The following is a 13,151-nucleotide window of genomic DNA, read 5'->3' as shown; positions in this document are numbered from 1 at the left end:
TGTGGTGGTTAGAAAACAATATGTTTTGGGTTTTTTGCAAGAAAGCATGGTATTTATGGCAGATACAAAAAGCATGCTATAAAACCACTATGTATCCAAGATACTTCCATTTTCAAAGGCTATTTCCTATTTCAAATAGTATCATGGGTATGTCCATGTGGGAAATACATGCAATGTTGCTGTTAGAAATATTTCCATTCTTAAGCCAATAGTAGGAAGTGGCTCTAAAAGTTTTCCTGTTTGACATGTGTCCCTTCCCACTGTGAAGAGGGTGATTTACTATACAGTGAAGCCATTACAGGAGAAGAGAGGAGGAGGCTGAAGCCAACCAATCTTACCCACTACATAGATAGGGCCTATAATTACCCAAATTTTTGAGAAGCACAATAGTATCCGCTGAAAGGCAGCATCTGGGAGAGGAGCAAGATTTCCCAATTAAATGATTGATGAGCAGCTCATGTATTAGATTACTTGCTGTGTTAATGGGATTGCAGTTTTACAAATGCCACTCAAGTTAACAAATGTGTTTTGAGGTAATGCATGTGGTGGGAGGGAACTCAGAGATCAAGCAAAGAAGAAATCTCTTTCCTCGAGAATGCAACTAGCAGAGCTGCAGTAAGACTGGCTACAAGATGATCACAGAAGACATTGCAGATTGATGTGCTGTGCAAGGCAGGGCAGGGATGTGTGTGGGGGAAAGCACTAGTTTTTGTGCACTGTAACTTTGGGGAAGATGGCAGCACAATGTCAATGCGCAGAATGTTTCAAAGTGTTAAAGCCAAACTATATGTGTCATTAGTTATGGATTTAAACAAGGGTATTTAACATGGTCATTTTTATTTTATAGAAAAAGCAGCAATAGTCAACAATATGCTCTCAATCTGGATTGGGGCCCTACATTGTTTTTCTGCTAAAAATCTCTCACTTCTGGCTGCTTTTTGTCACTGAAAGTGATCATTACTAAAATGGTCATTACTGAGCATTCAGTGATCGTTACTGACAAGAGCACCTCAGACAGCAAGTAGCAACCAGATAGGGGACCATTTGTAGCAGAAAACTGGTGCAAGGCCCTGTTTTAGATCAGGAGCACATTCTGGATCAGGGGCCCATAACAGCTTTTTCTACAAACTGAAAAAGGCCAGGATAAGCACCCACATTTGTACCCGTGATTAACACCAAAGGTATTTTCGGGTGCAGTCCTATGCATGTATGGACAGAAAAAAGTCCTACAACTTCCAGCATGCTGGCTGGGGAATGCTGGGAGTTGTAGGACTTTTTTCTGTCTAAACATGCATACGACTGCACTGATAGCCCTTTAGTCCTAAGAAGGAAATAGGCATGCAGGTGGTTGAGGCCTATTCCCATTACACAACTGATATTCTCAGCTGACTCATCCAGCAGAGATGCAACAAGGGCGTCAGGCTGACAGTGGTTGAGGACTTATCCACACCAGCGCAGGGAAGACCTCAATCTAGCAGGAAGTAGGAGAAGGTATAGTTGCCTACATTTCTTTACTGTGCATTTTGAGCTAAATCACATGTGTAGACAGTGCTTTTTAACACTGAAAACACTGAAGGCAAGTAACAAGATAGCCATGCCACTAAACCAGTATTTCTCAAGCTTTAAATCAGGGGTGGGGGACGTGTGGCCCTCGAGACGTTATTGGACTGCAATCCCACCAGCCCTAGCCATCACAGCCAATGGTGAGGGATGATGGGAGTCGCAGTCCAATAATATCTGGAGGGCCACACATTCCCCATCACTGCTCTAAATCTTAAGAGGACTCTTTCCACCCTGATCTATCTGCTGAAGTATACCTGAGCTTCTGCCACAGAATCCCTGCATGTTCTGGAGTGTACAGTTCACCTGGGCTGCTGGCCAAGCCTATTTATTTATTTATTTATTTAAAACATTTGTATCTCACCCTATATCATTAAGATCTCAGGGTGGTATACAGATAAAATCAATTTAAACAGTATGAAACAATAAATAATGTTAACAGCTAAAAACATATTAAATAATTATGCTAGCTAATACCAATTTTAAATCTAAAACAATTAAACAGTTAAAACAGTGTGCAAACGCAGGGAATCCAATTTGCCCTCAAAGGCTTTGGTAAAAAGCCATGTTTTAACTTGGCACCAACATGAAACCAGTTCCTGTGCCAGTCGGGCCTCCAAGGGGAGGGCATTCCATAACTGGGGTGCCACAGCAGAAAAAGCCCACTCCCATGTTCCACCATAGTGTATGTCTCTCACTGGTGGGATGCAGAGGAGGGCTCCTCCAACAGGTCTCAGTCCTTTGGCAGGCATATATAGGGGGAGGCACACCCTCAAATATACAGGGCCCAAGCTGCTTAGGGCTTTAAATGTCATCATTAGCACCTTGAATTCCGACCAGAAGTGTATTGGCAGGCAGTTGCAATTCTTTTGAGACTAGTGTTATATAATGTTTACGCGGTTCATCACACGGAGCTTTTATCCTGCTGTTGAGATAGCTCTGTCACGGAAGTTTGCAGGCGCTTCCCACCGTTACCCTCCAGGGTATCTCCTGCCATTTTCCCCAGCCTATCCCATGTTTTCCCCAGACGCAAAAAATGTAGTATTTTTCCCAGCCCACAGAACAGGAGCACCATGACCACGTGAAATTCTCCCATAGCGGAAGAAACTGCTCTATCTGCCTGCTGTGGGCGTTTGTTTTCAGTTGCTGGGGGTGCAGTTAGGATGACAAAGGCATTGAGGATGGGAATGGGGTTGCAGGGAAGGCGACCCGAGCAGATTGGACAGGCATGAGGGCAAGAATCGCCTGCCGATTGCATTTCTCAGTCGGAGGGAGAAGAGGGTAAAATGCCTCCCTGCAATGAAGGAGACACATCTGATCCCCACCCCACCAAGCTCAGAAGCCACGTCCTCTGTTGTTTCAGAGCACCCTATTAAGTTCAATGTGGCTTACTCCCAAGTAAGTGTGCCCAGGATTGCAGACCTATACCATGGTATTATCTCTACTCAGAGGTTTCCTGGGGGCTGTGAGAAAACAGTACAGCAGAAGTAGAGCTACAAAAATAAGACTCCCCCCCCCACTCCTTTGCATACATGCCAGGGAGGGAGGGAGGCACTCCCTCAGTTCAAACCACATGGCTGCTGTGTAAAGAAGCCCTTCCTAATCCTAAAGAAACCGAAAGCAGGAAGCTCCAGAAAGGATGTGGGTTTTTGCAGGGGGTTTGTTTAATGTAGAAATACCCTACATAATGTTCTAGCCATAGAATCATAGAATAGTAGGGTTGGAAGGGGCCTGTGAGACCATCAAAAGCCCCTGCTCAATGCAGGAATCCAAGTCAGCATCCCTGACAAATGGCTGTCCAGCCTTATCTTGAATCCCTCCAGTGTGGGAGAGCCCACCACCTCCCTGGGTAATTGGTTCCATTGTCGTGTTGCTCATAAAGTCAGGAAGTTTTTCCTGATGTTCAGCCGGAATCTGGCTTCCTGTCACTTGAGCCCATTATTCCGTGTCCTGCACTCTGGGATGATCGAGAAGAGATCCTGGCCTTCCTCCCTGTGACAACCTTTCAAATACTTGAAGAGCACTATCATATCTCCCCTCAGTCTTCTCTTCTCAAGGCTAAACATGCCCAGTTCTTTTAGTCTCTCTTCATAGGGCTTGTTTCCAGGCCCCTGATCATCTTTGGTGCCCTTCTCTGAACCCTCTCCAGCTTGTCTTCATCCTTCTTCAAGTGCGGTACCCAGAAATGGACACAGTACTCCAGATGAGTCAACAGTCTAGCTGCTGCATTTTGCACTAGCTACAGCTTCCGAGTCAAATCTGTTGAATCTCATCACCAGCGAGTTGAGAGCACCCCTACACCTGCACATTGCTGAGAAAAATGGTAGTGGTGTCTTTCAGAAAAGCTTGTCCCCCATCACTGAACTTCAACTTTTCCATCTAGTGGTTCCATCTATGACCAGCAGTGGCTTTCTAGGTACTCAGGCAGAGATCTTTCCCAGCAGCTTCTTCTTGATGCTTTTAACTGGAGATGCCAGTGATTGAACTTGAAGTCCTTCTGCACGCAAGGCTTGTACCCTGCCATGGAGGTATGGGCCTCCTCCTCACCTTCTCCTTGAGAACCCCCTAATAATCTTCAAAGAAACCCAAAGGTCCTCAGGAACACAGTTTTAAGACAGCTGCTCCAACGCAAAGCAAAGGCCCTAGCCTATGGTGGCTGTCTCATCCCAGTGCTGTGGATTAGCACAGAGCAGCCTTCCCCAGTGTGGTGCCCTACGGATGTTTTGGACTACAAGTCTCACTATTCCTGATCATTGGCCATGGTGACTGGTGCTGATGGGAGTTTTAGTCCAAAATGTCTGGAGGGTTGGGGGAGGCTGGCATGGATTAAAATTCAAGGTTTTAAAGCTATTCTGTTAATCAAAAACAAACACACAAATGCACAATGACAGCTACTATTGCAGGAAGATGATCTCTGAATTAAGATTCAGAGAGGAAAAGGACAGAAGGAAGGAAGGATGGAACAGTGAGCAGCCCTGAACAGATGTGTTGATGTTTCATTTAAAGCAAAGAAAGAACATGCCTTGCCTTGTTAAATGTGCTCTCTTCCAAATGCTGTAACTTGTGTTTTCTGCTCCAGCGTTTTCTGTTACTGAATGTCTACCACAAGGGCACTTTTTTCCTGGGCCTTGACAGATGGCCGTCAAATACTTCATATTCTCCAGAACGTCAGCAGGGTATTCCCACACACACACACCACCACCACCCTTTGCCAGTATCATTCATTGCTTGTTTGCTGTTCCTGGCATGCCATTTGCACACTTCGGAAGGACTTGTTGCTAGCAACAGCATTTAAATTCTAACACAAACCTACTGGAAGAAACTATATTTGGAACAAGCGCATGCCTGCCTTATTCATGTTCCTTTTGTGTGCAGGCTGGACAGTTTGGTGCCAGTGTGTGTATCTGAAACAAAATCAGTTTCTTCTGCTCAGGTGCCAAAATTCCACAGCACTTCAGAGAACGGAAAAGAACAATATTAAAGAATTGGGGCAATGATTAATTTAGTAAGGCTTTATGTATGTATTTGTTTTTAATCAACTTAGGGCACAATCCTATGCATGTTTAGACAGAAAAAAGTCCTACAACTCCCAGCATGCCCCAGCCAGCCATGCTGGCTGGGGCATGTTAGGCGTTATAAGACTTTTTTCTGTCTAAACATGCATAGGATTGCGCTTTTAAAGAGCAATTCTTTGTCCCCTAGACAGCGTCGAGGTAGGGTTTTTCGGTTTCCCAGCTCCGTGCTTGTAGACAGCACTAGGAGCTTGCAGCCGGGAAACCGTGGTGCCCGCCCCCTCCCCTTCGTAGCTGTAGACTGCTAGATGTAGCTTTTCTGTAAAATTGACTGCCAAGTATAACTGATACTGTTGTGTTTGAAAAATTGACTGTCTATAATTGATATAGGTGTTTTGCAAAATGATTTAGCATAATTGTACCATCAAATGCTATAAACTTTGCAAAAGAATAATTAACTGGTCCAGTGTGGTGTTGTCAGGTTTCTTACAAGTGGAGTGATTGTTTTGAATCAATTGTGTGTTAAACAACCCACAGGTAACCTAAGAAGTAAATGTAGGTTAACTGTGTGTGGCTTAACCAAAGATTAACCCCTTAGTGTCCAGGTTTGCACGTCACAGAATACTCTCTGATCAGGCCAATTGGAAGTTTCATATTCAAAATGGTGGTGGCATATGGCCCTGGCAAATCGTGGGTTAATTAATCTAGGCTAATTAAAAAAAAACATTTTATAACTAGATGCTCATCATATTAGTTTTACTTTAAAGAATACTATCCTTTTCTACAACAAAATGGTAATTATTCCAACGTAAATGTATTTAGCATCAGGGCAACAGAAACAAACTGTATTATATTCATGCAGTCATGATGGTTTAAAATGCCAAACTCCATGTTTGGCAAACAAGTGTTTTGTTTTTGCTCTAATATATCAGTAATGTAGAAGCCGTTGTAAATCATGTAATGGTGGTGGTGGGGAACAGAAACGTTAATTGGCCTTCACAACTGAAGTAATACCCATGGCCATCTAAAGGGGACCCCGATAAGACAATTCGCTCCAGGGTCTAAACTTACCTACCTCAGCTTTCCCCAACCTGGTGCCTTCCAGATGTGTTGGACTATAACTCCCAGCATGCCCCAGCCAGCAAGCCATGGGTTGGGGAAAGCTGACCTAGCTGCATCAGTGCCCACTGGTTTCCACCATTTCCCCTGGCAACCCATCATCCCCACCGCCCCCGGCCTGGTATTGACACCAGAAGTGAGCTAGGCAGAGAGCCTTTCTACACAAGGCATTTATTGTGTGTTCGTGATTCCTCACTTAGTGAGTGCATGCTGTCATCATCCTCCAGGGCCTCTCCTGTGCTTTGCAACTATTTAAGTGGGTTTTAGGGAGGAAAGTCTGGTATATCTGCGAACACATGAAAACCTGGTGTATTTGCACAATTCCGCTATACCACAGCACCACCTAGTGGTTTTGTAATGGAACATATAGAAAGGCAGAGAAAGAAAAACCCTGGAAAAAAAAACATGTGAAAAGGAGCTGATTTTAATCTCAAAAAGAATCTGGATGCAGAAGCCTTGGTAAAGGTGCAGGTTAAAGGATTCAAGTAGAAAAATCCTGAGAGAAAAGCAGTTGGCACCTCTTTTACTTTAAATTGCAAGCCCTCCATTTTACACATTGTTGCAGATCTGCATTTAAAGGCACAGGTCTGCCAACGTCACTTGTTGTTTAGCCCTCATTTAGGGTTGCATGATGTTTCTGGTGCAGTGGTGTGTTCACAAGTGTACATGCAATAGAACTATCTGAAAGACACCCCCCCCCCCGCAAGGGCTTCTTCCTGAAGAGGCTTCTTCAGGTCCATTCCAACTGCACAGGAAAGTAAAGCAAGTTGTTGCTTGTGATGGCAGGGCAGGGTGGTGTAATGGTTCCAGTGTTGGACTGGGACTCAGGAGATCCCGGTTCAAGACCCCACTTGGCCATGAAACTCACTGGGTGACTTTGGGCCAGTCACTGACTCAGCCTAATCTAGCTCAGAGGGTTGTTGTGAGGATAAAATGAGGAGGATGAGGATTATTTAAGCTGCCTTAGGTTCCCTGGATGAAAAAAAGTGAGATATAAATATAATAAATTAAAATAAATGGCAGTTTTTAAGGGGTCCCACTGGAGCTACATGCACTCTGACATGCTATACCCTATGATCCCTTTCAGTATTGCAAAGGATGATGGGGATTGACTCTCAAAGTGTGCATGCAACCAGAGAGTTGTCTCCAGCCTCTGTTGCAAGATTGCATGGGATTCTCCTTGGGCACATCTCTCAGACTATACAATGCAGCCACTGGGATTGGCAAACAGCTCTCTGCGGAGAGTAGATTCATTGTCCGTGTTGGTGACCTGGTGTCAAGCAAGCAAATGAGGGCAGGAAGTAAAAAAAACAGCTAAGTCTGCACCTGAGTGACAAGTGCTCAGAGTGAGCAGATTTATAGGACCAGATGGTCGTCCATTGCTCCCCTATGTCACCTGATCACTATTGAATTTGTTGCTGCAGTACCAGCCTTTGCTATCTGCAGTGGTGGCGCTGTGGTGCTGCAGAGGGAAAGCCAGCAGCTTCTTCATCCAGCAGGTTTCCATAGTGATGCAGGGAGTAAGGCCTGCAACCTACTTCTCATGTCCCCTGTTAGAGAACTTTTGCAGCTGTCTTGGCTGCCCTGAATGCTCAGTGTGTCAGAGGGCAGGATATGTATTTAATAAACAAATTAGTAAATATGCTAATAAGGTCTGGAGGAGGGAACCATAGAATTACATAAGGAACTTCTTGGTCTTCTATGAAAACTGAGACATAATCCAAACAGGGTATCTAAACATATGGAAGGGGCACAGAGCAATGTGCACTGGCCGGGCTTCCTCAGTCCCCGATCTCCCCACATTAAGCAGGGAGGCCTGAAGGGGGCTTCCATTCACATTTGCTTGAACCTTATTTGGGTGTCTGAAAACAGCCTTACCTAAATATATGACTGAGTGGGGAACGGGGCTATGCCAAAAAGCTGTGACCCCAATACTGTGTGCATTATGTAGGCCCTTCTGTGACATTCATTCATATGGTGCAAACATCTGTAGAAGGCAGGCTTCTGTCCCTTCTGCAGATGTTTATGCAACATCTGTGGGGGTCTCTACGTAATGTGCACCTCAGGGGCAGGGCTATGCAGCATAGCCCCATTCCACGCTCACATGATAAGGCAATTTTTTAATGCCCCGAAGAAAGCAGGATCCCCAATTGCATGGAGAGTTCTACTCACATGAGGTAGAGAACAGGGAGGCTGGGACAAGACTTTTTCTTTTTTTAAAAAGTGCAACCAACACAAAAGCCAGAGTTGGGCAATATGTTTATTAGAACCAACCAAAATTCCACATTGTGGAATTGTGGGGACATAATTGTGGGGCTCTTACATGTGTTTAGTGACCCTGTTTGGCCACAACACTTGAACAGGGCTGATTTTTCAGGTAAAATCTGTTTAAATTTGGGGAGAGAACATTATTCACAACACTGTGGATCTGTCCAGTCATGTGTTCCCCCGCCACGCCTCTCCTCCTCCTCCTCCTCTTCCTCCTCACATGTGGTGATTACTACCTTCTCATCTTTGTCTGAGGCAAATCATAGTTTTATGCCATTTCAGCCAAACAGGCAAACTATGGGACAAGGCTGGAAAGCTAGTAAACCCTGTGCATGAGGAGGAAGTGCGCGAGGGCCAAAGGCCTGTCCAGCCGGCAATATGCTGTTAAAGCAGGGGTGCAGATGGAACCACTTTCCGAGACTTGTTTCCCGCCTCGGTGAGGCCTGTCCCACCAGAGGAAAGCAACCAGGGATGGTGAGCCTTCAGGTTTGAAATTCAATTGTGCTGGAGAAAAGGGCACTGACTGATGAGCTCTGCTGGGCTGTTGGCAGAGCTCTCTTCAGGCTGCTAACATTAGACCTGAGCAACAGCAACAGCCCCAGGTACACCTTGTGCCTCACACTGTGTATGAACAGAACCAGTGCCTGTGGAGACAACTGGGAAACCCAATTAAACCACTCTGAACTTTCTAAAGGAAAAGGAGGACGTTACAAACAATATTTTCAGGTTGTAATATTTCACACTGAAGCTTAGAGGCCTTTTGGAATGTTTTGAGCCCATGTTGGCAGCGCCAGGTCCAGGTTTTTGAGGGCCTTTCGACAAGACACTTGTAATGGACCCCCTCCTTCAGTGGGTCTACCTTCTCACCACCATTTTCACCAGCTGCTATTTATGCTGCTCCTCTTCCTCCTCATTGCTACTACTTGCTTGCTTAACAGAGAGCGAATGAGCAAGTCGTCAGTGGCATCTACTGCTCCTTCTTCTCACTGCCACTGTTGTCTGGCACTGTTGGGCCAGAGTGAGATGCAAGCGAACAAGCAGATTGCAACAAGCAGGAGCAACTCCAAGGGGCTCTTGTCAGTAGGCCCCCTGCTGCGCGGATCCTTGGCAGGTGCCCAGCCATGCCTACCCTTAATACTGGCCCTGCATGTTGGGTCTCTGTGAAGACTGCAGTTTCCACCGCAGGGCTGAAAAGGGCAGGCCCTGCAAATCTAGATCTAGATCTACCTGCCCCATCGCTATTCCCAAATCCAGCTAGCCTGCAACAATCCTGGCTGGATCATCTGTTCCTTTTATAATGGCAGAAGGCTAGTCAGCTGAGTTGTTCCCCGTATAAAAACAAGGCTAAGTACACTCTATTAAATACTTCCCTTCTTTGTAAAGGCAGCTCTTGCCCACCTAGCCATGACATTGATGCTGGGAGACCTGCCAATAGCAGCATTAATTCAAGGGCCTCCTGCACTGGTGTTGCAGCCTGCTGCAGGCTGAGCTGCCTGTTCCCCTTCTTTTGACGATACGGGAAGTTAATCTGATTAGACCAAGATACATTTTGAACCTCGGTCTAATGAAAGAAAGTAACAAAGCAAGCCGTTATTTGACATGCAGGAAAATAATTTTAAACAAAGTTCTCATTATTAGCTGGCTTGCGTGCTATTCATAATAGAAAGGCGGGATATAAATTATAGATGATAGATAGATAGATAGATAGATAGATACCATGCTTCTTTTCTTTAACAAAGACTCTCACAAGCTGACATCAAATCACATTTTCCTGTGGAGTTTTTATTCTTCCAAAATGTCTGTCCCTGGAAAGAATGGTGATGATAACTCCTTGCATTTTTATTAAGCATCCTCCAATGCTGCAGTCTATATCTACTGTATCCCTCATTAACTCTGCTTCGTGATGCTTTGGTGTGCGGATTCTTCCAGCACAGTGATTTGTGTCCATTGCCATATGCCAGGGGTAGGGTGGGAAAAATCACTTTCCCTTCTACATCCAAGGGTAAGAGGGGCTAATTCCTGGTGCAGAGATGTTTGGGGGGCTGTCTTCACGAGCTATTTAATGCAAAGTTAGAGCAGTCTGAATTCCTTCATGACAGATGACGATGTCAACAATCTGCTGTCAACCAGCCGCTTCCCTCTTGAAAAGCCGCATTTTCTGAAACTCCTTTTACTCTGACTTTTTTACTGAAAGCGGCTCCCTGGCGGTTTTACCACAGTGTGCCATGTGTCCTCCCCCACATTAAATCCTGGGCATGCCTCAGTGACCTAGCAGTGACATGGTCAAGGGGGTGGGATGCCCCATTCCCTCTGGTTTCCCAAATGGAAGTAGATTTTCCCATTGAGAAAATCCCCAGGAGCGCAGCAGCGACCCCCTCACATTATTGCAGTAGTGGGGACACTCATTCCCCTTAGGTAGCCTGCTTTTAATCTTTAACGTATCCCCCACCTTTGGTGCATGTTTACTTAGAAGTAAGAAAAAAATCTTTCTCCCCTGCAGTAAAAGTGTTAAAGGCTAACTTTAGTAACTTGTCATAAAACGCTCTTTCGCTATTGCGATGTTGTGCTTCTTTGATGTTCTGTAGTTTCTCTATTGTTATGTAAAGTTCCTTCTCCACTTTATCGCTTTATCACAGTAATGATCTTTCAGATTTACTGGAGCTTCTCATTGGGAGCCAGGAGAAGTAGAAAGGGAGGAGGGAGGTTGGAAGCAATAACTCTGGAGAAGAGTGCTGATATGGGTGAAATTGGGGTGGAGGGAAGCTCTCAAGTGAAGCCATCAAATGCTGCACTAGAGAACCGGGGATTTTGGCTTCTTCAGGAAAATCTGCACACATGAACAAAATTAGTTGCTCTTCATTCATAATAATGTAGTAGCAGGGGGGAACCAGGACAGGGGTGGGAAACAAACTTCTCTCATTGGTTGAGCAGCCCCTGCCAGGTTCATGACATTCCATTCTACTCCTCCCTCCCCCCGCTGGAAGTATGTTCCTTTCAAGTGCTGTGTGACCCCGGAAAACCAGATTTTAAAGGTATACTGAACTCGGTTTATCTTGCTTCGTGTGTCCCTGGAGGACCAAAGCTGATTCCATGAAAATCTGGCTAATCCTCCAACATGCTTCTCATTCCATTCTCGTGAAGACCCCCCCTGGGTTTTTCCAGAAGCAGCAGTGACAGCAGTGGGCTAGCAGCTGGAGACTGCACTTTGTACTCTGCTGCCTTTTTTTTTTTTATCCAATAGCTTTCATTGCACATTGAAGCTCTTGGGGTTAGAATGACAGAAGGCATAGATCTCAAGAAAGATTTCTGTCTAGACCTTCTGGTTGGCAGACTCTTTGGGGAACATTCACTACTGTGTAGAAGGTGGTCACTTTCTTAAGTGCAAAGAGAGTGAATGTTGTTTGTGATATTTTTGTTTTCTTGGTCTCTTGCCATTTTCTACCCATCTTAGGGCCAATCTACATTGCGCCCGCCATCGCAATGAATTCGGTGTCCCGTTGGGTTAAACGCTCTTGCATTAAAACGTGATTATTCACACGCACCCATTTTCCCCATTGCAGTGCTTCATCAAATGCGCGAGCTCAGTTCACACTCGAGCGCTGTGCTGTTTTCCTGCTGTTTTCCTGCGCATGCTTGTCTGATCTCGGATGCTAAGCAGGGTCGGCCCCGGTCAGTAGTTGGATGGGTGACCATCTGGGAATCAGGCTTCCTGCATTGAGCAGGGGGTTGTTCTATCCCTTCAAATGAGACTAAGTTTTACCCCCTCCTATCCCATGTTCTGGATGGTTTTTTTTTTAAATTCAGGCGTTATCCTCGCAGAATCGGGGCTTCTCCGTGATGTTGTTTTTTTCTAATTCAGGCATGATCTTTGAAGCTTCGAAGTTGTGAAGTTTCACAGCTTCGAATCTTCGAAGATCATGCCTGAATTAGAAAAAAAAACATTGCGGAGAAGCCCCGATTCTGCGAGGATAACGTCTTAATTAAAAAAAAAAAAAAAACATCCGGAGCAGGGGATAGGAGGGGTAAAACTTAATCTCATTTGAAGGGATAGAACAAACCGCTGCTCAGTGCAGGAAGCCTGATTCCCAGATAGTCACCCATCCAACTACTGACCGGGGCTGACCCTGCTTAGCTTCCGAGATCAGACAAGCACACACACATCCAGCCCTTTGCTTGTTGCTGAGGAAATTGGGGCTGCTGAGGAAGCTATGAGATCAGTAGCCGGAAGAAGACATGGGGCCATTGAGAGCTGTGATTGGACAGGAGGGCAATACAAACACTGCCGTATATGGACAGGCGGGGGAGGGGACTACGACTGGAAACAGTAGTGAAGGGGGAAAATCAGAGCACATTAATGGGAAATACCAGGATATCAGGGTATTGAAAGCGGGAGCACGGAAGTGGGAAATTCCGGTTCCAATTTGAGGCGGGTACTATGTAATGTGAAAGGCGGGCAGTGAAACCTCATTAGAAGCGAAAAAAGGCGGTAAGTGTAGATCCAGCCTTAGAAGCAGCTGAAAGCTCCATGCTAAGACATTATCTGCCACAAGTTACTAGGGTAGCCAGATGCCCTATTTTACAGGAGGGCAATCCTATATTTGATGGGGTGTCCAGTCCAAGTCTGGTTTAAAGTCAAAGAGGGAGAGGAAGGGCCTTGGAAGTTGCCCATCAAGAGTTTGTACCTGAACAACA

Source organism: Heloderma suspectum, chromosome 4 (assembly GCF_057233095.1).
Source record: "Heloderma suspectum isolate Gila_16-S chromosome 4, 16-S_ref, whole genome shotgun sequence".
Classification (NCBI taxonomy): domain Eukaryota; kingdom Metazoa; phylum Chordata; class Lepidosauria; order Squamata; family Helodermatidae; genus Heloderma; species Heloderma suspectum.
The sequence above is the reverse complement of the archived record's forward strand: the minus strand, read 5'-3'. Positions refer to the sequence as shown.